Consider the following 27,910-nt stretch of genomic DNA (forward strand, 5'->3'; position numbering starts at 1 on the left):
TTTGGGTGTTCTTTTTTACTTTTACTTTTATTTTTATGCCTATTTTTGTTTTTTGAAGTAATAAAAATGTTCAAAAATTGATTGTGGTGATGAATGTACAACTATATGATGATACTGTGAACAACTAATTTTACTCTTTGGATGATTGCATGGTATGTGAATATATCTCAATAAAATTTCATTAAAATACATTAGAGGCATACAAAAGCAGACTTGAACTGGCAGAAGAAAGGACCAGCAGGTTAGAAGACAGGACATCCAAAATTCAACAGGCAGAAGAAAAGAATAGAAAAAATTGAGTGGGGTCTTAGAGAATTGAATGACAACATGAAGTGCAGAAACATATGCATCATTGGTGTCCCAGAAGGAGAACAGAAAGGAAAAGGGACAGAAAGAATATTTGAGGAAATAATGGCTGAAAATTTCCCAACTCTTATGAAAGACATAGATATCCATGTCCAAGAAACACAACATACGCTACACAGAATAAATCCTAATAGATCTCCTCTGAAATACATACTAATAAGAATGTCAAATGCCAAAGATAAAGAGAATTCTGAAAGCAGCAAGGGGAAAGTGATTCATCACATGCAGAGGATACTAAATAACACTAACTGCAAATTTCTCATCAGAAAGAATGGAAGGAAGAAGGTAGTGGCATGATATATTTAAGATACTAAAAAAGCCTGCAGACACAGCCCTATGTGGCAGTCCCCTACCTGCAGTCATGGTCAACCTCATTGTGTTCTTTGACATAGCCATCAATGATGAGCCCTTGGGCTACATCTCCTTCAAGCTGTTTGCAGACAAATTTCCAAAGACAGCAATAAATTTTCATGCTAAGCACTGGGGAAAAGGATGTGGTTATACGGGTTCCTGCTTTATTCTTGGGTTTATTGCCAGCGTGGAGAATTTACATGCCATAATGGCACTAGTGGCAAGTTCATTTATGGGGAGAAGTTTAATAAGGATAAATCATCCTGAAGTAGTTGGGTCCTGGAATCTTGCCCATGGCTAATACTGGACCCAACACAAATGGTTCCCAGTTTCTCATCTGCACTGCTAAGGCTGTGTGGTTGGATGGGAAGCATATGGTCTTTGACAAGGAGAAAGACCTTGGGTCCAGGAATGGAAAGACTAGCGAGAATATAACAATTGCTGACTGTGGACAAGTCTAATAAATTTTATCTGTGTTTTGTCTTAACCACCAGCTATTATTTTGTAGCTCAGAAGAGTGCCCAATCACCCCTTGTCTTCTCTCAATATCCTATATTTCTTGTGTTCTCTCTGTAGTTCTTTGGGTCCTACATTATCCTGCACTTCCAAGTCTAGCTGGATTGCAGTTAATTTCATGATTATGAAAAAAAAAAACATAAACAATGACAACAACAAAAATATATACTTAAAGAGAAAAACTGCCAGCCAAGAATCCTTTATCTGGCAAAACTGTCCTTCAAAAGTGAGGGAGAGGCTTCCAGGAAGATGGAAAATTAGGAGAGGCAGAGTAAACTTCTCCTTTATGAAAAAAAATAGATGAAGGGCAGAAATTGCCCCAGAATGGCAGTTCCAGGATGTGATTAGCTGGACAGGGACCTCTATAACACATAGTGGGGACATGGATGAAGAGGTGGAGAAATTGCATCTGAAAGGATGGGATGTATTTGGCTGGAACTGCTGCTGGGGGCTGGTGGCTGGAGCCAGCTGCCAAGTGTGGGAGAGAGGAGCTTTCCATGCTCCATGTACCCATCTCAGCAGTTGGCCTGGGAGATGACCCTTGACAGCCTTGTGGCTGGGAGCTCCCATGAGGGAACTCGGGATTCAGCAGACTTTTGGTGACTGCACATACTCTTCCTCCACAGAAGCCCACTGTGTGCATAGCTGAGAGATGGAGGGAGGCAAGAGCATCACACAGAAGCACCAGGAGCTCCTCCCCAACCTCAGAGGCTCATAAGCATGTGGTGGACAAGGACTATAGTGCATTTGAGATGGAGGGTGAGACACTCAACTCTACAACCCCAGAATGGTCCAACAGAGCTCCAGAAAACACCAGACCCACTGTGCCCTGGAGCAGACTCCCTGCCAAACTGCAGGGCCTGCTCCACCAACCCACAGGGCTGGCAGTACCCAGTGCACATGAACAGGTGCTCTGATTGGATTTCCACCTGGTTTGGACCCCATACAGTGCAAAGGTGAAGTTGGGAGAGAAATGGTTTGAAGGTGAGAGGTGGCTCAAGAGCACCATCTGCTGGGAAAGCAGAGAAAGTGCACTCCAGCAAGCTGTAGCTCTGCCTATAGATATAGATGTAGATATAGATATATAAATGCTTACATAATCCTGAATTTTGCAAAATAACCTTATCAAGATAAGCAAATCCCTGAAGCTAACAGAAAATCACAAAGCATATGAAGAAACAAGAAAATATGGATAAGTCAAAGGTCCAAATTAAAAAGCTGGAGGAAACACAGAACTTGGAGCAATTAATCAAAGAAGTACACAATAATCCCCAAAACAACTTCTTGTTGCCTAAAGACATAAAGGACATAAAGAAGACTCTAGAAGAGCATAAAGAAGAATTTGAAGAAGTAAATTTAAAAATAGCACATCTTATGGAAGTATAATATATTGTTGATCAAATTAAAAATATACTAGAGAAACAACAGCAGATTTGAAGAGGCAGAAGAAAGAATAAGTAAACTAGAGGACAGAGCAATTGAGTGCGAATACACAAAAGAACAAATGGTGAAAAAATTTAAAAATTTGAAATGGATCTCAGGGAAATGATGGACAACATGAAAGGCACCAATATAAAAATCATTGTTGTCCCAGAAGAGAAGAGAAGTGTAAAGAGCTAGGAACAGTATTTGATGACAGAGTTAGGGACAATTCCCAAACCTTCCAAATGACATAAATATGAAAGTCAAAGCTGCCCAAATAAACCCACTCCAAGACATATAATCAGATTGTCAAATGCTGAAGAGAAGGAGAAAGTATTAAAAGCAGCAATAAAGACTAAGTACTGACTACTCAGTGGCACCATGGGGCCAGAAGACAGTGGTATGACATATTTGTTTCTGAAAGAGAAAAATTGGCAGCCAAAATTCCTTATCCAGCAAAGTGCTCCTTCAAAATTGAGGGAAAGCTTAAAATTTACAAAGACAAACAAATGCTGAAAGAATTTGTTAACAAGAGACCTGCCCTACAAGAAATAGTAAAGGGAGCTCTACTGACTGAGGAAAAAAAGAAAGGAGAGAGAGGTCTGGAGAAGGACACAGAACTGAAGAGTATTAGTAAAGGCAAATTAAAGGAAAAAATATAGAGAGGGGGAGAAAAAAACAGATTTGACAGATAAAAACCAAAGAATAAGATGATTGATTCAAGAACTGCTTCACAGTAATAACATTGAATGTGAATGAATTAAACTCCCCAATTAAAAGATGCAGATTGGCAGAATGGATTAAAACGTATGATCCATCAATATATTGTTTATAAGTGATTCATCTTAGACCCAGTGACACAAAGATATTGAAAGTGAAAGGAAGGAAAAATATTCCATACAAGTTGCAGCCAAAAGAAAGCAGGGGTAGCAATACTAATATCAAATAAAAATAGACTTTCAATGCAAAAATGTCAAAAAGAACAAAGAAGGACATCATATACTAATAAAAGGACAATTAACCAAGAAGAAATAAGAATCATAAATGTTTATGCACTCAGTCAAGGTGCTCCAAAGTTCATGAGAAAAACATTGGCAAAACTGAAGGGAGAAACAGATGTTTCTACAATAATAGTGGGAAATTTCAATACACCACTCTCTTCTATAGATAGAACAACCAGGCAGAGGGCAAATAAGGAAATTGAGAATCTAAACAATGAGATAAATGAATTAGACTTAATAGACATATAGAGAGTGTTACATCCCAAATTACCAGGATATACATTCTTCTCCTGTTTTCAAGGAACATTCTCCAGGAGAGATCATATGCTGGGGCACAAAACAAGCCTCAATAATTTAAAAGGTTGAAATTATTCAAAGCACATTCTCTGACCATAATGGTATGCAACTAGAAGTCAATAACCACCAAAGAACAAGAACATCCAAAGATACGTGGAGGCTAAACAACACACTCCTAAACAATCAGTGGGTCAAAGAAGAAATTGCAAAAGAAATCAGCAGATATCTAGAGATGAATGAAAACAAGAGCACAACAAATCAAAATGCATGGGATGCAGCAAAGGCACTGCTGAAAGGAAATTTATAGCTGTAAATGTATACATTAAAAAGGAAGAAAGAACTAAAATCAAAGACCTAACTGAACCACTGAAGAAGCTAGAGAATGATAAGCAGACTTACCCTAAAGCAAATAGAAGAAAAGAAATAACAAGGATTAAAGCAGAAATAAATGATATTGACAACGTAAAAACAATAGAGATAATAAATAAAACCAAAAGTTGATTCTTTGAGATCAACAAGATTGACAAACACTTAGCTAGACTGAAAGAGTAAAGAAGAGAGAAAGAAGACAAAAATAGTCAAAATTAAAATGAGAGGGGGGACATTACTATGGATCCTGAAGAAATTAAAAAATCATAAGAGGATACAATGAACAACTGCATGCCAATAAATAAGACAATTTAGAGGAAATGGATAATTTTCTGGAAACACAGGAACAGCCTGGACTGACCCAAAAAGAAATTGAATACCTCAATCACAATTAAAGGGATCCAATCCATGGTCAAAAATCTTCCCACAGATAAAAGCCCAGAGTCAGAGGGCTTTGCAGGGGAATTTTATCAAACTTTCAAAAGGAACTGACCCATTACTGCTCAAACTCTTTTAAAAAGTTGAAAAAAAAGGAACACTACCTAATTTAATTTATGAAGCTAACATCATTCTAATATGAAAACCAGACAAAGATACTACAAGAAAGGAAAACTATAAGCCAATCTCCCTAATGAATATAGATGCAAAAATTCTCAACAAAATACTTACATATCTAATCTAAATACAAAGTAAAAGAATCATAAGCCACAACCAAGTGAGGTTTACTCCAGGCTTGCAAGGGTGGTTCAACGTGAGAAAATCAATCAATATCATACATCAAATTAACAAATCACAAGGGAAAAATCAAACGATCATCTTGATAGATGCTGAAGAAACATTTGACAAAATTTATCATCCTTTTTGATAGAATCACTTCAAAACACAGCAATGAAGGAAACTTCCTCAATATGATAAAGGGCATGCATGAAAAATCCACAGCCAGCATAGTACTCAATGGTGAGACACTGAAAGCCTTCCCCCTAAGATTGGGAACCAGACAAGGATGCCCCTGTCACCAGTATTAACATAGTACTAGAAGTTCTAGCCAGAGCAATCTGGCAAGACAAAGAAGTAAAAGGCTCCCAAGTTGGAAAGGAGGAAATAAAACTGTCATTGTTTACAGATGATGTGATCATATATTTGGAAAATCTTGAGAAATCAATGACAAGGAACTTGAGATAATAAACTAATTCAGCAAAACTGGGGTTACATGACATGAACAAAAGACAGTAATGTTCATGTACATTAGAAATGACTTAACTGAAGACACACTCAAGAAAAAAAATAATTTCACAATAGCAACTAAAAAAATCAAGTACCTAGAAAGAAACCTAACAAAGGATTTAGATGACCTCTACACAGAAAATTACAAAACTTTACTGAAATAAATCAAAGAGGACCTAAATAGGTGGAAAGATCAACCATGTGTTCATGAATAGGGAGGCTAAACATCATTAAGATGTCAATTCTACCAAACTGATCTACAGATTCAATACAATTCCAATCAAAATCCAACCTACTTTGCTGACATGGAAAAGCTAGTTATGAAATTTATTTGGAAGGCAAAGGGGCCTTGAATTGCCAAAAAATTCTAAAAAGAAGAACAAAGTGGGAGGACTTACACTTCCTGACTTTAAAGACTACTATAGAGCCACAGTAGTCAAAACAGCATGGTACAGGCACAAAGATAGATATACTGATCAATGGAATCGAATTGAGAGTTTGGAAACAGACCCCCAGGTCCATGGTCAACTGATGTTTGATAAGGACCTCAAATCGGCAGAACTGGGACAGAATGGTCTCTTCAAAAAATGGGGCTGGAAGAAGTGGATATCTATATCCAAGAAATGAAAGAGGAACCCTACCTCAAACCCTATACAAAAAATTAACTCAAAGTGGATCAAAGACCTTAATATAATAAACAGTACCATAAAACTCCTAGAAGATAATATAGGGAAACATCTTCAAGACCTAGTATAAGGAGGTAGCTTCTTAGGCCTTACACCCCAAGTGCAAGCAATGAAAGAGAAAATAGATAAAAGGGAACTCCTCAGAATTAAAAGCTTCTGTACCTCACAGGACCTCCTCAAAGAGTGAAGAGGTGGCTAATGCAATGGGAGAAAATATTTGGAAACCATATATCCGATAAGAGACTGCAATCCAGCACACATAAAGAAATCTTACAACTCAACAGTAGTACAAACAGCCAAATTATAAAATGGGCACAAGATATGAAAAGATATTTTTCTGAAGAGGAAATACAAATGGTTAAAAAAAACATGAAAAATGTTCATCTTCACTAGCTATTAGGGAAATGCAAATCAAAACCACAATGAGATATCATCTCACACCAATAAGAATGGCTGCCATTAAACAAACAGGAAATTAAAAATGCTGGGAGAGGATATGGAGAAATTTGCACTCTTATTTTGGAGGGTCCTCAGAAAACCAGATATCGAGTTACCCTATGACCTGGCAATTTCACTTCTCAGTATATACCCAGAAGAGCGGAGAGTAGTGACATGAATAGACATTTGCACACCGATGTTCACAGTGGCGTTATTCACAATTGCCAAGAGATGGAAACAATCCAAGTGTCCTTCAACAGGTAAGCGAATAAACAAAATGTGGTGTATACATACAATGGGATACTATGCATCAATAAGAAGGAATGAGGTCCTGAAACACATGACAACATGAAGGAAACTTGAAGACATAATGCTGAGTGAAATGTCAGACACAAAATGAGAGATATAGTCTGTTACCACTGCTATGAACTCCTTGAACAATGTAAAATAGGTGTCTTATAATATAGAATATAGGGGACCTAGAGATAGACAGAAGCTAGTGACAGGGGAATGATGGCGAACTTAAAAAGTATGGGAATGGACAGGGGTGGTGATTATTTGTTAATGGTGTTATAAGTATCAGTGTTGCATTGAAGGTGAACATGATTGAAAGTTGGTGTTTTAAGGACATGTATCCCACAGATTAGCACTAGAAATATAAATGTGTTTATATGATATACTTCTAAGTTATCATACTGGTACAAAGCGTTAACAACAGAGTGGTATATGGGAAAAAGCTACCTATATCATATTATAGACTATATTTAATAGGAATAGCTTACCAGTACTACACTAATACTAAGGGCGAATAATTAGGGGCTGATAAGATCTTTGGGGAGGTTTTGGTTTTGGTAATTGTTTGAAATTCAGAATGATGATGATTGTACAACTAAGTGAAGATAATGTGAGACACTGATTGTTTATCTTGGACAGAATATATGCTATGGGAAATTAGGAACCCCCTACTTGTTAAATCAAGCTCTTGATCTTGAGGCTTGCTCTTGTTAAACTTATGGCTCTTAAAGGGAGGCTAAGCCTACCTATAATTATGCTGAAGAGGCACCTCCAGAGAACCTCTTTTGCTTCCTAGATATGGCCTTTCTCTCTCTAAGCCCAACTCTGTAAATAAATTCATTAATCCCCCCCCTTCATGAGACCTGACTCCCAGGGAGTGAATCTCCCTGGTGATGTGGGACATGAGTCCCAGGAGTGACCCTGATCCTGCCATCAAGGAATTGATAATGCCTTCTAGACTGAAAGGGGGGAAAGAATGGTAACAAAATAAGGTTACAGTGGTTAAGAGATTTCAAATAGAGTCAATAGGCTATCCTGGATGTTACTCTTTTGCAAGCCCCAGCTGGATATCCCAAATGGTCACAGTATGCCAAGTCCTAACAAACAGTAGTCCTGAAATACCTAGGTCCCTATCTCAGACTCTATAACACTTTCACTTACTAAGTTTATTTTTTCAGAAACTTAAATCCTTCAGAGTGTTCCTATGCCAGAGAAATACCAACATCCAGAGGCAACAGCCTCTTCAAGAACATCAGCCAGATGCAGCCCCCTTCCCCATGATGTTGACACTCCTTTTCAATATGAATAAGTTAGGGTAGTCACTGCCTAGACATCCCTAAAGATTGAGAGGAAGGGGTAGCAACAGACAAGATAGGATTTAACAAAAGACTATGAATTCTGAATCTTAATATAAAATTTTTTAGATGATAGGGTATTACAATAGCTGGAAGGAAATAACTGGCATGGTGGAACTGTAACTCATAATATTCTTTGAAATTACCTATATAACTTCTTGCTAAATTGTACTTTTAAAGTTATCACCTTTCTGTATATATATTTCACAAGAAGGAAATAACTGAAATTGTGAAACTATAACCCATAACATTGTTTGACATTTGCTCTCCATCTGTTAAATTGTACTTTGAAAGATTCTGTATATATGATCTATTTCACAATATAAAATGTACAAATAAGTGAGGGAGAGTTTAGAATACTCACAGATAAACAGAAACTGAGAGAGTTCGTTAACTAGAGATCTGCTCTACAAGAAATACTAAAGGGAGTCCTGCAGGCTGAAAGAAAATGGCAGGAGAGAGAGGCTTTGAGGAGAATGTAGATATGAAGATTTAAAATAAGAGCCATAAAAAGGGTAAAAAAAGAGACAAAAATAAAATATGACAAATGAAAGCCAAAGGATAAAATGCTTGAATTAAATACTGCCTTCACAGTAATTACATTGAATATTAATGGATTAAATTCCCCAATCAAAAGACACACTGGCATATGATCAATCTATATGCTGTCTGTAAGAGACTCACCTAAGACCCAAAGATGCAAATAGATTGAAAGCAAAAGGTTGTAAAAAATTTTCCTTTCAAACAGTAACCAGAAAAGAGTTTGGGTAGCTATACTAATATCAGATAAAACAGACTTTAAATGCAAAACTGTTAAAAGAGACAAAGAGGGTCATTATATATTAATAAAAGGGGCAATACACCAAGAAGAAATAATAATCATAAATATTTATCCACCTAGCCAGGGGGTCCCAAACTTCATGAGGCAAACACTGGCAAAACTGTAGGGGAAATAAACATCTCTACAGTCATCATTGGAGACTTCAATACATCACTTTCATCAATAGATAGAATATCTAGTCAAAGGATCAATAAGGAAACAGAGAATATGAATAATATGATAAATGAACTAGATTTAACAGTTATATACAGTACACTGTACCCCCAAACAGCAGGATATACATTCTTCTCAGGTGTACATGGATCATTCTCCAGGATCAATATGTTGAGTCACAAAACAGGTCTCAATAAATTTATAAAGATTGAACTTACACAAAGCACTTTGATCATAATAGAATGAAGCTGGAAATCAATAAAAGACAGAGAACTGGAAATTTTGCAAATATATGGAGGTTAAACAACACACTCTTTTTTTTTTTTTCATTTAAAAGACATTTATTAAGGAGGAAACACAGTGTAGTGCTTGAGAGTAGAGCTTCCAAAATCTTAGGTCTGGTTGCATCAAAATCTACTGGAGAGCCTTAGAGATTCTGAAGCTATAATGGGTTATGGAGTCAGAAAGACTTGGGTTTAAACCTCATCTCTGCCATTTAAGCTACGTGATCTTGGATATATCATTTAGTCCTCTAGGCGTCATTACTCTGCATCTTAAGATGGGGGTGTGGGAGGGGCAGGGATATGTGGGACCTGGGGCATTGGATTGTTTGCAAATTAGAAGAAAAAATATAAGTGACACTCTTACATAGCTCCTAACATTTGAGAGCCACCATTTTTGGAGTACTTTCTATCTGTTCATACTATTAGGCAAGGTGTAGGAAACTAAAGTCATAGATTCTGTTCTTAAGATGTGTAAATCAGGTGAATGATAAAGGATGTGCAAAAATAATGATAATTTAAGGGCCACTCTTATGGAAGTCCACAATTATTTAAAAGCCATTCCTAGTCTTGGCTCTCTACAGACTTATTTAGACATTGACACAAAACACTTGAGATAGAAGAAAAAGTGACAAAGAGAGGAATGATATTCACATGAGCTAACGAGGCCTCATTCCCTCCTCACCATGGTCTCTCCTTGCTTATCACAACCATGCTAGAGATCACAAATAGGATGCACCATTTGAATAATCTAGAGGTCTTCTACTCCAAGGTAAAGCTCTTTTATGCCTTCAGTGTTTAGGAACCTTCAGCCTCTATCCTCAATAAATTTCCAGATTAAAAAAAATTCCCATCCAGCATTATTCTCCTTTTTAATGGCACAAATTTCAAGATTAAAAGCAAAGACTTGGAAACATATACTAAATCAATTAAACATTTAAATATGGTGAACCCATGCTATTGATCTTAGACTATAATCCTGATTGCATATGGTATGTCCAGGAAAGTAAAAATGTCCTAGATACCCTAATCTTTTAATGTCCAACTACATTTTCTACTGTCTCTAGCAGTCTAAAATACCAAATAACTCTTGGTCACAAAATGCATCCATATATTTGGTCAAGAAGATATGGCCACTCCCTCTCTCTCTCTAAGCCCACTCAGCAGGTGAACTCACTGCCCTCCCCGCTATGTGGGACATGACATCCACAGGTGTGAGTCCCCTAGCAATGCAGGAAATGACCCCCAGGGATGAGCCCAGACCCAGCACCGTGGGACCAAGAAAGTCCTCCTGACCAAAAGGGGGAAGAGAAATGAAACAAAATAAGGCTTCAGTGGCTGAGAGACTTCAAACAGAGTCGACAGGTCACTCTGGAGGGCACTACCATGTGCCATATGGATATCACTTTTTAGTTTCCAGTGTGTTGGAATGGCCAGAGGGAAATACCTGATGCTGTAGAACAGCAACCCAGTGACCCTGACTCTTGAAGACAATTGTATGTCTGTGCAAGCAACTATGTAGCTTGCACAGTGCAACTGTATGATTGTGAAAACCTTGTGGCTTGCACTCCCTTTATCCAGTGCATGGACAGATGAGTGGAACAATAGGGACAAAAATTAGATGACGAATAGGATAGGATGGAGAGGATGGAAAGTTTTGGGTGTTTTTTGCTTTTACTTTTATTTTGGAGTAAGGAAAAGGTTTAAAAATTGATTCTGGCGATGAATGCACAACTAAATGATGGTGCTGTGAACAAATGTATACTGTGGATGACTGTAGGATGTGTGAACACATCCCCAAAAAACTGTATTTTAAAAAAAGTAAAGGAACAAAGGGGCGGAGGAGGGGAATGGGATGTTTTGGATGTTCTTTTTTTTTTTTTAATTATTCATTTTATTGAGATATATTCACACACCACGCAGCCATACAAAACAAATCGTACATTTGATTGTTCACAGTACCATTACGTAGCTGTACATTCATCACCAAAATCAATCCCTGACACCCTCATTACCACACACACAAAAATAACCAGAATAATAATTAAAGTGAAAAGGAGCAACTAAAGTAAAAAAGAACACTGGGTGCCCTTGTCTGTTTGTTTGTTTCCTTCCCCCACCTTTCCACTCATCCATCCACAAACTAGACAAACAGGAGTGTGATCCCTATGGCCCCCAACAATCCCACTGTCCCCCCTCATAAGCCACATTTTTATACAATTGTCTTCAAGATTCATGGGTTCTGGGTTGCAGTTTGACAGCTCCAGGCATCCACCACCAGCTACCCCAATTCATTAGAACTGAAAAAGGGTTGTCTATATTGTGCATAAGAGTGCCCACCAGAGTGACCTCTCAGCTCCTTTTGGAATCTCTTTGCCACTGAAGCCCACTTCATCTCCTTTCACATCCCCCTCCTGGTCAAGAAGATGTTCTCCATCCCACGATGCCGGGTCTACATTTTTCCCCGGGAGTCATATTCCACGTTGCCAGGGAGATTCACTCCCCTGGGTGTCTGATCCCAGTAGCGGGGAGGGCAGTGACTTCACCTTTCAAGTTGGCTTAGCTAGAGACAGAGGGCCACATCTGAGCAACAAAGAGGCATTCGGGAGGAGGCTCTTAGGCACAATTATAGGGAGGCCTAGCCTCTCCTTTGCAGCAACCGTCTTCCCAAGGGTAAATCCTATGGTAGAGGGCTCAATCCATCAAACCACCAGTCCCCTATGTCTGTGGGCATGTTAGCAACCATCGAGGTAGGGAACAACACACTCTTAAACAATAAGGGGGTCAAAGAAGAAACTGCAAAAGAAATCAAATATCTTGAGACTAATGAAAATGAGAGCACTACATATCAAAACTCATGAGATGTAGCAAAGGCAGTTTATACTTTATGCTGAAAGGGAAGTTTATAGCTCTAAAATACCTACATTTAAAAAGAAGAAAGAGCTAAAAATTGAAGAACTGCACACCTGGAGGATTTCAAACAATAATATGAACTAAGTCCAAAACATGCAGAAGGAGAAAAATAACAAAGATTAGAGAAAAATTAAATGAAATTGAGAACAAAAAACAATAGAGAGAATCAACAAAACCAAAAGTTGTTTCTTTAAGAAGGTCAATAAAGTTGACAAAGTCTTAGTTAAACTGACAAAGAAAAAAGAGAAGAGGCAACTGAGTAAAATCAGAAATGAAAGGGGAGACATTACTACTGACACCACAGGAATAAAATTGGTCATAAGAAGACACTATGAACAACTGTATGGCAACAAATTAGGCAACCTTTGAAATGGACAATTTCCTAGAAAAGCATAAACAACATATGGCTAACTCTAGAAGAAAAAGAAGACCTCAACAAACCAGTCAAAAGTAAAGAGATTGAATCAGTCATCAAAACCTCCAAATAAACAAAAGCCCAGATCCAGGTGGCTTCACCACTGAATTATACCAATCATTCTAAGATGAATTAATTACCAATTCTGCTTAAATTCTGCCAAGAAACTGAAGAGGAAGAAACACTATCTAACTCTTTCTGTGAAGCCAAAATCACCCTAATACCAAAACTTGATATAGGTACCACAAGAAAAGAAAATTACAGACCAATCTGGCATTTTATTCCAGGTATGCATGGGGGTTTCAACACAAGAAAATAAATTAATGTAATATGCCACATCAATAAATCAAAGAAGAAAAACCACATGATCATCTTGATTGACATAGAAAAGGCATTTGACAAAATTCAGCATATTTTCTTTATAAAAACACTTCAAAAGATTGGAATAGAAGGAAACTTCCTCAACATGATAAAAGGCATGTATGAAAAACACACAGCTAACAGCATACTCCTTGGTGAAAGACTGAAAGCTTTCCTTGTAAGATTAGGAATAAGACAAGTATGTCTACTACACCACTGTTATTCAACATTTTGCTAAAAGTTCTGGCTAGAGATATTCGGCAAGAAAAAAGAAATAAAAGCATCTACATTGGAAGGGAAGAAACAAAACCTTCACTATTTGCAGATGACATGATCCTATATTTAGAAAGTCCTGACAGATCTACAACAAAGCTGGTAGAAGAAAAAATGAATTCAGCAATGTGGCAGGATACAAGATCAACACACAAAAATCAGTAATACTTTTTGCTCAGCATTATGTCTACAAGGTTTATCCATGTTGTCGTATGTTTCATGACCTCATTCCTTCTTACTGATGCCTAATATTCCATTATGTGTATACAGCAATTTTGTTTATCCACTCAACTGTTGAAGGGCATTTGGATTGTTTCCACTTCCTGACAATTGGGAATAATACCACTATGAACATCAGTGCACAAATGTCTGCTCCTGTCACTGCTTTCAGATCTTCTGGACCTATACCGAGAAGTGAAATTGCCAGATTGAAGGGTAACTCACTATCTAATTTTCTAAGGAAACAACAGACTGTTTTCCAGAGTGGCTGTACCATTACACAGTCCCACCAATAATGAATAAGCATTCCAATTTCTCCACATCCTCTCCAGCATTTGTAGTTTCCTGTTTGTTTAATGGCAGCCAATCTAATTGGTGTGAGGAGATATCTCATTGTGGTCTTAATTTGAATCTCTCTAATAGCTAGTGAAGATGAACATACTTTCATGTGTTATTTGGCCATTTGGGTTTCCTCTTCAGAGAACTGTCTTTTCATATCTTTTGCCCATTTTATAATTGGGCTGTCTGTACTATTGCCATTGAGCTGTAGGATTTCTTAATATGTGCAAGATATCAGTCTTTTGTCAGATACATCATTTCCAAATATTTTCCCCCTTGAGTTGGCTGCATCTTCACCTTTTTGACAAATTCTTTTGAGGTACAGAAGCTTTTAAGTTCAAGGAGTTCCCATTTATCTATTTTTTCTTTTGGTGCTTGTGCTTTGGATGTAAGGTCTAAGAAGAGACCTCCTAATACAGGGTTTGAAGATATTTTCTTACATTATCTTCTAGGAGTTTTATGGTACTGTCTCTTATATTGAGGTCTTTAATCCATTTTCAGTTAATTTTTGTGTAGGGTGTGAGGTAGGTGTCCTCTTTTATTCTTTTGGATATGGATATTCAGATCTCCCAGCCCCATTTTTTTTTTTTTTGAATAGACTGCTATGTCCCAGTTCAGTGGTTTGGGGGCCTTATCAAAGATCAGTTGGTCATAGATCTGTGGGTCTGTCTCCAAAATCTCAATTCAGTTCCACTGATCAACGTATCTATCTTTGGGCCAGTACCATGACGTTTTGACTACTGTGGCTTTGTAATAAGCTTCAAAGTCAGGGAGTGTAAGCCCTCTCACTTTGTTTTTCTTTTTTAGAGTGTTTTTAGCAGTTTGAGGCATCTTCCTTTTCCAAATAAATGTGATAACTAGATTTTCCAAGTCTGCAAAGTAGGTTGTTGGAATTTTGATTGGAATTGCATTGAATCTGTAGATGAGTTTGGTTAGAATTGACATCTTAATGACATTTAACCTTCCTATGCATGAGCAAGGAATATTTTTCCATCCTGTTAGGTACTCTTCTATTTCTTTTAGTAAAGTTATGTAGTTTTCTATGTATAGATCTTTTATATCATTGGTTAAGTTTCTTCCTAGGTACTTGATTTTTTTAGCTGCTATTGTGAATGGTATCTGTTTTTGTGGGTGTCTCTTCAGTTATGTCATTTCTAATGCACTGACATGTGCATTAATCTTGTATCCCACTACTTTGCTAAATTTGTTTTATTAACTCAAGTAGTTGTGTCATCAATTTCTCAGGGTTTTCCAGATATAAGATCATATCATCTGCAAATAATAACAGTTTTACTTCTTCCTTTCCAAATTGAATGCCTTTTATTTCTTTGTTTTGTTGGATTGCTCTGGCTAGAACTTCTAGCCCGATGTTGAATAACAGTGGTGACAGTGGGCATCCCTGTCTCATTCCTGATCTTAGAGGGAAGGCTTTCAGCCTCTCACTTTTGAGTACTATGCTGGCTGTGGATTTTTCATATATGCCCTTTATCAAATTGAGGAAGTTTCCTTCAATTCATACCTTTTGAAGTGTTTTTATAAAAAAAGGATGTTGGATTTTGTCAAATGCTTTTTCAGCATCTATTGAGATGATCATTTGATTTTTCCCTTTTGATTTGTTAATGCATTGTAATACATTGATTGATTTTCTTATGTTGAACCATCCTTGCATTCCTGGAATGAACCCCACTTGGTCATGGCATATGATTTTTTAAATGTCTTTGGATTTGATTTGCAGGTACTTTGTTGAGAATTTTTGCATCAATATTCATTAGGGAGATTGGCCTGTAGTTTTCCTTTCTTGTAGCATCTTTACCTGGTTTTGGTATTACAGTGATGTTAGCTTCATAAAATGAGTTAGGTAGTGCTCCATTTTCTTCAATGTTTTGAAAGAGATTAAGTAAGATTGGTGTCAGTTCTTTCTGGAAAGTTTGGTAGAATTCCTCTGTGAAGCCATCTGGCCCTGGGCATTTATTTGTGGGAAGCTTTTTGACAACTGATTGGATCTCTTTGCTTGTGATTGGTAGGTTGAGGTCTTCCATTTCTTCTCTGTTCAGTCTAGGTTGTTCATGTGTTTCCAGGAAATTGTCCATTTCCTCTACATTATCTACTTTGTTGGCATACTGTTGTTCATAGTATCCTCTTATAAGTTTTTAAATTTCTTTGGCATCCACAGTTATGTTGTCTCTCTCATTTATTGCTTTGTTTATTTGGGTCTTCTCTCATTTTCATTTTGTCAGTCTAGCCAGGGGCTTGTCAATCTTATTGATTTCCTCAAAGAATCAACTTTTGATGTTATTTATTTATTCTCTGTTTTTTTTTTTTTGTTGTTCTCTAAATAATTTTTTTTTCTGCTTTAATCCTTGTTATTTCTTTTCTTCTACTTGGTTTAGGATTAGTTTGCCATTCATTTTCTAGCTTCTTCAGTTATTCCATTAGTTCTTTGATTTTAGCTCTTTCTTCCTTTTTAATGTATGAATTCAGAGCTATAAATTTCCCCCTCAATACTGCCTTTGCTGCACCCTTTCAGTTTTGGTATATTGTGTTCTTATTTTCATTCATCTCTCTAGATTTAGCAATTTCTCCTGCTATTTCTTCTTTAACTCACTGATGGCTTAGAAGTGTGTTGTTTAACCTCCAGATATTTGTGAATTTTCTAAGTCTCTGATGGTTATTGAATTCTAATTTCATTCCATTGTGATCAGAGAATGTGCTTTGAATAATTCAATCTTTTTAAATTTATTGAGGCTTGTGTTATGGCACAGCATATGATCTATTCTGGAGAAAGTTCTGTGAGCACTAGAGAAGAATGTGTATCCTGGTGATTTGGGATGTGATGTTCTATAAATGTCTGCTAATTCAAATTTATCAGATTGTTTAGTTTTCAATTTCCTTATTGGTCCTCTGTCTGATCTATCTATAGGAGAGAGTGATGTATTGAAGTCTCTCACAACTATTGTGGAAACATCTATTGCTTCCTTCAGTTTTGCCAATGTTTGCCTCATGTATTTTGGGGCACCTGGATTAGATGCATAGACATTTATGATTATTTCTTTTTCTTGAATTGCCCCTTTTATTAGTATATAGTGACCTTCCTTGTCTCTTATAATATCTTTGCATATAAAGTCTATTTTATCTGAGATGAATATTGCTACTCCTGCTTTCTTTTGGGTGTAGTTTGCATGGAATTTTTTTCCCATCCTTTCACTTTCAATTTCTTTGTGTCCATGTGTCTCAGATCCATTCTGCCAATCTATATCTTTTAATTGGAGAGTTTAATCCATTCTCATTTAATGTTATTACTGTGAAGGTGTTTCTTGAATCGGCCACCCTATCATTTGGTTTATGTTTGTCAGATATATCTTTACCCTCTCTCTATTTCTTTTAAAATACCCTTAATGAATCTCTTTAGTTCTGAACTCTTTTCCATCTCTCTCTCTCTTTTCTTTGTTTCTCTGCTGGTAGGGCTCCATTTAGTATCTCAAGTAGGGCAGGTCTCTTGCTAGCAAATTCTCTCAGCATTTGTTTGTCTGTGAAGATCTTAAGCCTTCCTTCAAATATGAAGGAGAGCTTTGCTGGATAAAGAATTCTTGGCTGGTAATTTTTCTCTTTCAGAATTTTAAATATATCATGCCACTGCCTTCTCACCTCCATGGTGGTTGCTGAGTAGTCACTGCTTAGTCTTATGCTGTTTCCCTTGTATGTGGTAATTGCTTCTCTTTTGCTGTTTTCAGAACTTGCCCCTTCTCATCAGCATTTGACAATCTGAACAGAATATGTCTCAGAGTGGGTTTATTTGGATTTATTCTGTTTGGAGTTCATTGGGCATTTATGATTTGTGTATTTATGTTGTTTAGAAGATTTGGGAAGTTTTCCCCAACAATTTCTTTGAATACTCTTCCTAGACCTTTACCCTTCTCTTCCTCTTCTGGAATCTGAATGATTCTTGTATTTGTGTGCTTTATGTTGTCCATCATATCCCTAAGATTTGTTTCATTTTTTTCCATTCTTTCTTTTCTACTTTCACTTTCCATTCCACACTCTTCCAGTTCACTTATTCTTTCCTCAGCTTCCTCTAATCTAGTACTGTGTATATCTAGAATCTTTTTAATATGATCAGCAGTTTCTTTTATTTCTATAAGATCATCTATTTTTTTATTTACTCTTTCAAATTCTTCTTTATGCTCTTCTAGGGTCTTCTTCATGTCCTTTATATCCTGTGCCATGATGTTGTTGTTTGTGATTACTTCTTTGATTAATTGCTCCAAGTACTATGTCTCCTTTGATTTTCTGATTTGGATGTTTGTGTTTGGGTTACCCATATCTTCTGGTTTCTTCATATGCTTTAAAATTTTCTGCTGTTTTTGGCCTCTTGGCATTTGCTTATCTTGATAGGGTTTTTTTTTTTTTGGATATGCAGTCTTATTTGAACAATTATTTATAATTTGTCAGAGCTACAGCTTGGTGAAGTCCACTTTCTCTGACTTACCAGCAGATGGCACCCCTAAGCTACCTATTACCCTCAAGCCAGTTCTCCCCAACTTCATCTACCTGGTGATTGGGATTCTGAATCTTGTGGTGTTCCAATCAGTGTACCATATTTCCATGTGTATTTAGTGCAGACAGCCCTGAAGGTGGGGTGTGTGCCCTGTACAGTTAGGGAGGGAAGGCAGCTTTAAAACTCAAATCTCCCAGTCATTCCTGGAGAATTAAAGCTGTTGCATGAGTGCAACCCTTCAGCTCAGACTCCCCACATCTCTCTCTGCCATCAGCACACAAGTTCCTGGGATTGGTGTCGGGTCCTTGTGAATTCTGCGTGGGACCCCACCTCCAAGCTGTGCCCTTTGCTGACCTCTGCAGATGGAAGACTGTGCAACATCACAAGCAAATGAAATCCTTAAGGGAAGTTCTCAGCCATGGTGCCATGCAGGGGCATTTCCAGCCCACTGAGAAGATGCCTGTTCCACACATGGTAATTTCCCCCTTCCATGGACCTCTGCCTTCCTAGCTCTGGGACAGTTATCTGTGTGTGTGTGAAAGGCTGTTTTCCACACCAGATACTGAGGCAAGTGCCTGGGGCCTCAAAGGCACTCCCCACTGCACTCAACTGCATGGCTCTTACTGCCAGATCTGCAGCTGCTTTTGGGGTTTTTAAACTAATCCATCTCCAAATGTCAACCCTGGTTTCTCCTGACTATGGCATGGCTGCTCTTTCTCCAGCAGCCTCACTCACTTGTTTCTGAATGCGGACTCTTGGTTTCACCAAGTCCACAGTCCCTGTGGATTTAGTGGACTTTGTCCAGCTGGTGCAATGCTGGAGCTGGTATTCCAGACACTTTCTGTCTTTTATTTGGTGTTTTTCATGGAGAAGTATTTTGCTCTGTCTCTCCTAATCTGCCATCTTGGATTGTCACTTATTATTTTTAAACAATTCAAATAGAGCTCTTTAATAATTTTTATTAATTTGTTAATAATAAATTTATTAATTTGTTATTACCACCAGAGGTATAAGAATATACATTGAATAGGCAGACAAGACACAAATAGAAAGTTAATCACAAGAAGCAGAAACACAGAAATATTTTGAGAGAGGCAAACACAGGATTGAATATACATCATTTCATCCCATTTCTATCACTTTTCAGAACAAGTCTAATTCTAACACAGTATTATTTCCATAGAGCCATTTCTCTTCTGATTTTAAATTGTATTGAGGTCAGTTTGTGTTACAAAAATAAACTTTTTCCCTCATAGGCTCATGATTAAAATCTTTCCAATTTTTAAAATACAGCCCCAAGGTTCCCAATTCTTCCTCCCCTTCCTTTTCTGAGAAAGAGTCTATGGATTCCTTTGCTTTGGGATCCTATCCCAGGGTAGCTAAAATTCTCCAGACTTGAGCAGGAGGCCATTTATGGTCTTTGGCCTGGCCATATCTGCATGCCAGAGTCTCTAGTGATCTTTCACTCAGAGCACTTCCTCATTTCTGCCTGGGCAAGGTGTATATCACTTTTAGCTTTACTTTCTCTTCTAAATGTTGTGCAGCAGATTTTGCTGCTTGTTCTGCCTCAGCAGCCATCCACAAGGCTCTTTAGAGGGGCCATGCCATAGCTGCCACAATTTGGTGACCCCTTTTCTTTTCACTCAAATCTAGTTGTTCTGCTGTCTGTTGCAAAACACTTAGCAACACTGCTGGAGTTTTCAGGGCATCTCCATACTCTCACAGTGGTCCCCTTTCCTCCAGAAGTGAAACTATCCCTTCCCATGTGGATGACTTGGGACAATTTGGAATTCCCTCCGTGGATCTCCCTTCCTAGAATTCATGCCCACTATGGCTAATGACTCCTCTGTCCTCTTGCCTGCATTGCCAATTGTTACAACCCAGCTTAGTCCCCAGACTGAAGAACATGCCAGGCACAGAGTTAGACATGAGTTTAATAGGACTTACTTACAGCAAATAATTTGTTCCACAGCAGTTGTGGGTGTAAGTTAGCACTCCACAAAAGCCAGGGGTGTTGGGGTTAGTTTATAAAGGTTAGGACAAGGAGAATGTGAGAACAGAGTTTCAGCAGGGTCTTATGACATATGGGTGTGGAGATTTGTTATCAATGGTGATCAGGGAATGGGAGATTCAAAGCTTTGTTAACAATACATTTTTTCTTCCCTGGAGAGGTCTGATGACTTTTAACTTCTGTCCTGGTAAGTAGGTGACTACATAAGATCACTATGGGCAGGGGAGGGGAGGACAAGGCCCTTGGTCCCCACACTTTCTTCCTTTTTTTTTTTTACATTTTTTTTTGTGAAATATAACATATATACAGAAAAGTGATAACTTTCAAAGTGTAATTTAACAAGTAGAGAGCAAATTTCAAAGAATGTTATGGGTTACATTTCCACAATTTCAGTTATTTCCTTATTGTGGAGTATAACATATATACAGAAAGGTGATAACTTTCAAAGTATGATTTAACAAGGAGCTACAGAGCAAATTTCTAAGCATGTTATATGTCACAGCTCCACCATGTCAGTTATTTCCCTCTAGCTATTCTAGTACCATAGAAACAAAAAAATATATTTCTACAGAGATTCAGTATTTGTAATCTTTTGTTAAATACTTTCTTGTCAGTTGCTACTCTTCTCTCAATCTTCAGGGATATCTGGATAGTGACCACCCTAAATTGTTCATATTAAAAAGGGGTGTCAATATTATGGGGAAGGAGGATGCACCTAGTTGATATTCTTGGAGAGGCTGTTGCCTCTGGGTTTGGGGACTTATCTGACATAGGAATGCTCTGGGGGATTTAAGTTTCTGAAGAGTAAACTTAGTAAGTGAAACTTTTATAGAGTCTCAGATAGGTTCCTAGATATTCTCTAGGATTTTCAGGAGTACTGTTGATTAGGGTTTGGCATATTGTGGCTATTTGAAATATCTAGCTGGAGCTTACATAAGAGTAACCTCCAAGATAGCCCCTCAACTCTACTTGAAATCTCTTAGCCATGGAAACCTGATTCACCTAGTTCACCTAGTTGCATGTCTCACAACTTCTGTCCTCCTTGCAGCCACTCGATATTCTACTCTATGTATACACCACAGTTTGTTCTTCTTTTCATCCATCGATGTACCTTTAGGCTACCTACATCCATTGCAAACCATGAGTAATGTCACCATAAACATCAGTGTGTAAATGTCTATTGTGTCCATGCTTTCAGTTCTTCCAAGTATACATCACACAATGGGGTTGGAGGTTCGTATGGAGCCCTACACCCAGCCTCCTATGGAACCACCACAGTGTCCTCCAGCGGGGCTGCACCATTATACTTCCCTACCAACAGTGAATAGGTCTTTCTCTCTATCCACATCTTCTCCAGCAATTGTATATTTCCATTTATTTGTTAAAGTTTCATTCCCACACCTAAGTTCATCCTAAGTGAACTATCAGTGGAACCTGGAATAACCATGTAGTTATGGATTCACTACCACAATCTAAATGAGAACATTTCCATTTCTTTCACAAAGATAGAGTAAGAGGTAAAAATTAAAAAATAGAGAATAATAAAAATTAAAAGTAGAGACAACAACATCAACAACGAATCCCATACCCCTCCCTTAAATCCCCTTCTTATTGACATTTAGCTTTGGTATATTGCCTTTGTTAAAATTAATGGAAAAATTCACTTTCAATCTATTTTTGTCTTTGTGTCTAAAGTGAGTCTCTTGTAGACAGCATATATGTGGGTCCTGTTTTTTTTTTAATCCATTTTGCCAGTCTATGTGTTTTGTTTGGGGAGTTTAATCCCTAATCAAGAAAAATATTAACATTTTTCTTAAACTTTTTTATTTTGAAATACTTTCAAACTTGCAGGACAGTTGCCAAAATAACAAAACCCAAACAGAAGACTCCACCATATCCCTACTCCCAGATACCCAGATCCACTAATTTTAAATTTGCCACATTTGCTATCAATCCATCTATCTGCCTATCTATTCAACTATTTAGCTATTAATTTTCTAAACATTTGAGAGTAGGTTGTTCTGGTTTGTTAAAGCTGCCAGAATTAAAATATCAGAAAAGGATTGGCTTTTTAAATGGGGGTTTGTGATGGTTAGGTTTCTTTGTCAACTTGACCAGGTAATGGTGTCCTGGTGTCTAATCAAGCAAGCACTGTCCTAACCATTATGCAAGGACATTTTTGCCTGATTAATAAACTAGAAGGCTGGTTTATTAAATCATCAGTCAATTGACTGCAGCTGTGACTGATTCCATCAATGAATGGTGTGTCTTCCACAATGAGAGAATTCAGTCAGTTGGGTTTACCAATCAGTTGAAAACTTTTAAGGAAGACAGAGAGGAGCTTCACTTCTCCTTCAGCTAGCCAGTGAAGCATTTCCTGAGGCGTTCATTGAACACCTTCATTGGAGTTGCCAGTTCACTGCCTAAGGACTTCATCAGACACCTTCATCAGAGTTGCCAGTTTTCTCCCTGAGGAGTTCCTTAAACATCTTCATTGGAGTTACCAGTTCACTGCCTGCCCTACAGAATTTGTACTCATGTATCCACACAGTTGTGTGAGACACTTATAAAATCTTATATTTACAGATATCTCCTGTTGATTCTGTTTCCCTAGAGAACCCTAACTAATACAGCTTGGCACCAGGAGTGGGGTGCTGCTGAGTTTGCAAACACCAAACATGGTGGAGTGGCTTTTTAAATGAATAAGGGGAAGATTCTGGAAGAATTGTGAAGAGCTTGATAGAAAAGGCCTAGATCACTTTGAAGAGACGGTAGAAATATGGACTTGAAAGACACTTTTGATGAGAACTTGAGCAGAAATAATGAATTTTCACTGACAACTGAAGGAAGGCAATCCTTCTTTTAAAGTGGCATAGAATTTGACAAAATTATGTCCTGGTATTGGATGGAAGGCAAAATTTGAAAGTGACAAGCTAGAATACTTAGCTGAGGAGATCTCCAGACTATGTGTGGAGAACGTAGCCTGGCTTCTCCTTGCAGCTTATGGTAAAATGTTACAAGACAGAGATAAGCTGGGAAATGAACTCTTGGGTACAAAGAAAACAGAAACTGATAGTTTGAAAAATTCTGGACTTCCAGAAAGTGAGACCTTAAAGGCTGTAGCCCCATGCGAAGATTTAACCAAACATGGAACCCAACCACCATTTTAGTACAATCCAGGATTAGAGATGGAGTTATCCAGAAAGGATTTGTGGAAACTCCTGTTGTCTGATGGTTTTGACCCCTGTGTGCTTCATGCCAAGCCAAAAAGATTTTTGCAAGATCTGTATAGATGGAGCCACTGCCAATCTGGACTGGAGAGACAGGGAAGAAACAAATTGAAGGAAAAATTTCTTCAAAGAAAAAATCATGGAAATTGAGGTCTGGAGTTAAGAGGTCTCAGGCAAGAATTGCAGAGCAGCCCATGCACAAGAAAAGGGTGAGTTTGTCCTGGAGGTCAAGGGCAGGCCTTCTGACTCAATGCTCAGGAAGAATGCTGCCATCCCAGGCCTCAGAGAGAGTGGAGCACATTCCCAGGGATTGGGGAGACCCTGGCTGCCACTGCACTGTTCAGAGAGGGGAAAGCCTTTGTTCTGGAGAGGCAGAGTCAGGGTGGCACCCCAATGCTTGAGGAAGGTGGGGCCAAGAAGAAAGTAGTCTCCCCAATGTGTGGATATGTTGGAGCACTCACCCCAGTGTTTGGAGATAAAAGGGCTGCTCCACAGGCTCTTGGAAAGGATTGGACTCCCACTCTCTCAAGCCCCAAGGGTAAAATGACATCCTCTAAATGACTTTCAGACTTTGAAATCTAATGAAGTATGCCCTGTGGGTTTTAGGAACTGTTTTGGTCCTGTTAACCCAGTTTTCCTTTCAGTTTCTCCTTATGGCAATGGGAATGTCTATCCTATGATTGACTATCTTTTGTATATTGGAAGCAGATAACTTGTTCTAGATTTCAGAGGTCCACGGCTGGAGGGGAATTTTGTTTTAGGACAGACCATGCCTGTAACTGATTTTAATGGGCTCTTGTACTTACTTATTGTTACTGAAATGATTTAAACTTTTTTGATATCTTTATATAGAAAGATAATGTCATTTTGGAGTCCAGGGGGTGGAACATGCCAGTTTGGATGTGTTATGTCCTCCCAAACACCACATTCTTTGATGCAATCTTCTGGGGACAGATATATTAGTGTTGCTTAGGTTGGAATCCTCTGAGTGTTTCCATGGAGATGTGACTCAACCTACTGTGGGTGAGAACTTTGATTGGATAATTTCCATAGAGGTGTTACCCCACCCATTCAGGATGGGTCTTAACTGAATCACTGGAGTCCTATAAAAGTGTTCACAGACACAAGGAGGTGCTTCATCCAAGGGAGACACTTGGAAGAATGCATGGGGCTGAGGGTGGAGCTGGAACACAATCTGGAACCAGCAGGCACTAGCCCCATGCCTTCCCAGCTAACCGAGGTTTTCCAGAAGCCATTGGCCTTCCTTTGGTGAAGGTATACTTGTTTGGATGCCTTCATTTGCACATTTTCATGGCCTTCAGACTGTAACTTTGTAACCAAATATGCCCCCTTTATAAAAGCTAATCCATTTCTGGTATTTTGCATAATGACAGCATTAGCAAACTGGAACAGGGTTTATTAGGTTGCAAATTTACAGTTCTTAGGCTATGAAAATGTCCAAATTTAGGCATCAAGAGGTAGATTCCTTTTCTGAGGAAAGGCTGATGGCATCCAGTGTTCCCCTGTCACATGGGAAGACACATGGTGATGTCTGCTAGTCCTCCTGGGTTCCGGTTTCAAAACAGGTTTCTCCAAAATGTCTCTGGGCTTCTGTCTTTCTTAGCTTCTATGAGTTTCCGTCTCTGTGAGTGCTCTTTTTTTTTTAAAATGCAGTTTTATTGAGATATATTCACATACCATACAATCATCCAAAGTGCACAATCATTTGTTCACAGTATCATCAAATAGTTGTGCATTCATCATCTTCATGCATTCTTGATAGTGATTTTTTGTTTGCTATATAAATTGTAAATGTTTTTTCCTATTTTAGCAAAACTTGCTTTTTTTTTAATCATTTTATTGAGATATATTCACATACCACGCAGTCATACAAAACAAATCGCACTTTCGATTGTTCACAGTACCATTACATAGTTGTACATTCATCACCTAAATCAATCCCTGACACCTTCCTTAGCACGCACACAAAAATAACAAGAATAATAATTAGAGTGAAAAAGAGCAATTGAAGTAAAAAAGAACACTGGGTACCTTTTTCTGTTTGTTTCCTTCCCCTATTTTTCTACTCATCCATCCATAAACTAGACAAAGTGGAGTGTGGTCCTTATGGCTTTCCCAATCCCATTGTCACCCCTCATAAGCTACATTTTTATACAACTGTCTTCAAGATTCATGGGTTCTGGGTTGTAGTTTGATAGTTTCAGGTATCCACCACCAGCTACCCCAATTCTTTAGAACCTAAAAAGGGTTGTCTAAATTGTGCGTAAGTGTGCCCACCAGAGTGACCTCTCGGCTCCTTTTGGAATCTCTCTGCCACTGAAGCTTATTTCATTTCCTTTCACATCCCCCTTTTGCTCAAGAAGATGTTCTCCATCCCACGATGCCAGGTCTACATTCCTCCTTGGGACTCATATTCCATGTTGCCAGGGAGATTCACTCCCCTGGGTGTCTGATCCCACGTAGGGGGGAGGGCAGTGATTTCACCTTTCAAGTTGGCTTAGCTAGAGAGAGAGGGCCACATCTGAGCAACAAAGAGGCATTCGGGAGGAGGCTCTTAGGCACAACCATAGGGAGGCCTAGCCTCTCCTTTGCAGCAACCATCTTCCCAAGGGTAAAACCTATGGTAGAGGGCTCAACCCATCAAACCACCAGTCCCCTATGTCTGTGGTCATGTTAGCAACCATTGAGGTGGGGTAGGCGAATACCCCTGCATTCTCTGTGAGTGCTCTTAAGGACTCCAGTAAACCAATTAAAACCCATCTTGAATGGGTAGGGGTCACATCTCCACGGAAACAAACTAATCAAAAGATCCCACCCCACAAGATTGGATTAAAAGAACCCGGTTTTTGCAGGGTACATAATAGATTCAAACCAGCACAGTTGTATACAAAATGCTCCTTGAACCCATATTTCCACGTACATTTGCAAACAGTAAGGATATTCACTTATATAACCACCTTACATAGTATTGGGGATTGATTCATGTGCCCCACAAAAGGCATGTTCAGGTCCCAACCCCTGGTCCTGTGTGTGTGAATCCAATTGAAGATATTATTAGATAAGTTGTGCCCAAATCAAATGAGGGTGATTTAATCCAATATGGCTGAAGTTGTTATAATAAAATGAAATCAGGCATGGGGAAGCCACTGGTAACAGCCAGAAACTGGAAATCAATGGAGCCCAGAAGGGAAAGAAACCACTATGTGCATTGTCATGTGATAGTTCATTAACTGTTAATTTTATTACTGTAAAAGCAGTACTTTTTCCTACCATTTTCTTTTGGATTTTATATGTCAGGGTGTAATCTCTCTTTTTACCCTTACTGATAATCTCCATTTCTACACTCTTCCCCAAACATCTCCCTCCTGTCTTTTCCTTTCTGCTCGTAGCAATCTCTTCAGTATTTCTTGAAGAGCTGTTCTCTTTTTCACAAACTCTCTCAGTGTCTTGTCTCTGAAAATATTTTAGGCTTTCCCTTATTTTTGAAGGACAGTCTTGCTGGATATACAATTCTTGGTTGGCAGTTTTTTTCTTTCAGTATCATACCATTGCCTTCTTGCTGCCATGGCTTCTGCTGAGAAATCTGCATATAGTCTTATGAGCTTCCCTTGCATGTGATTGTTCTCATTTGCTAGTGTTGCCATTATGCAAAATACCAGAAATGGATTGGCTTTTATAAAGGGAATTTATTTGGTTACAAATTTTCAGTCCACAGGCCATAAAAATGTCCAAATTAAGGCATCAACACAAGTATACCTTCACTGAAGAAAGGCCATTGGCATCCAGAAAACCTCTCTTGGCTGGAAGGAATGTGGCTGGCATTTGCTGATCTTGGATAGTGTTCCAGCTCCTCTCTCAGCTCCTGTGCATTCTTGGTTCTTTTTCCCAGGACATTTCTCTCTAAGTGCCTGGGGGTCCTGTCTTAGCATATCCTGTGGCAAACTCTGGGCTTCATCTCATAGCTAAACATCCTTCTGTCTGCATCACCAAGTATCTCTAAGTATCTGTGTCAGTGTCAGTAAGCATCTGGGCCTGTGTGG

At 38.3% G+C, this 27,910-nt stretch overlaps 1 pseudogene; it reads left to right on the forward strand.

Annotated features, from left to right (window-relative positions):
* Positions 1-727: 727 nt before the first annotated feature.
* LOC119525307 overlaps positions 728-27,910 on the forward strand; it is a 36,371-nt pseudogene continuing 9,188 nt past the window's right edge.

This window comes from Choloepus didactylus (genome assembly GCF_015220235.1).
Source record: "Choloepus didactylus isolate mChoDid1 chromosome 25 unlocalized genomic scaffold, mChoDid1.pri SUPER_25_unloc1, whole genome shotgun sequence".
In the NCBI taxonomy this organism is placed as follows: Eukaryota; Metazoa; Chordata; class Mammalia; order Pilosa; family Megalonychidae; genus Choloepus; species Choloepus didactylus.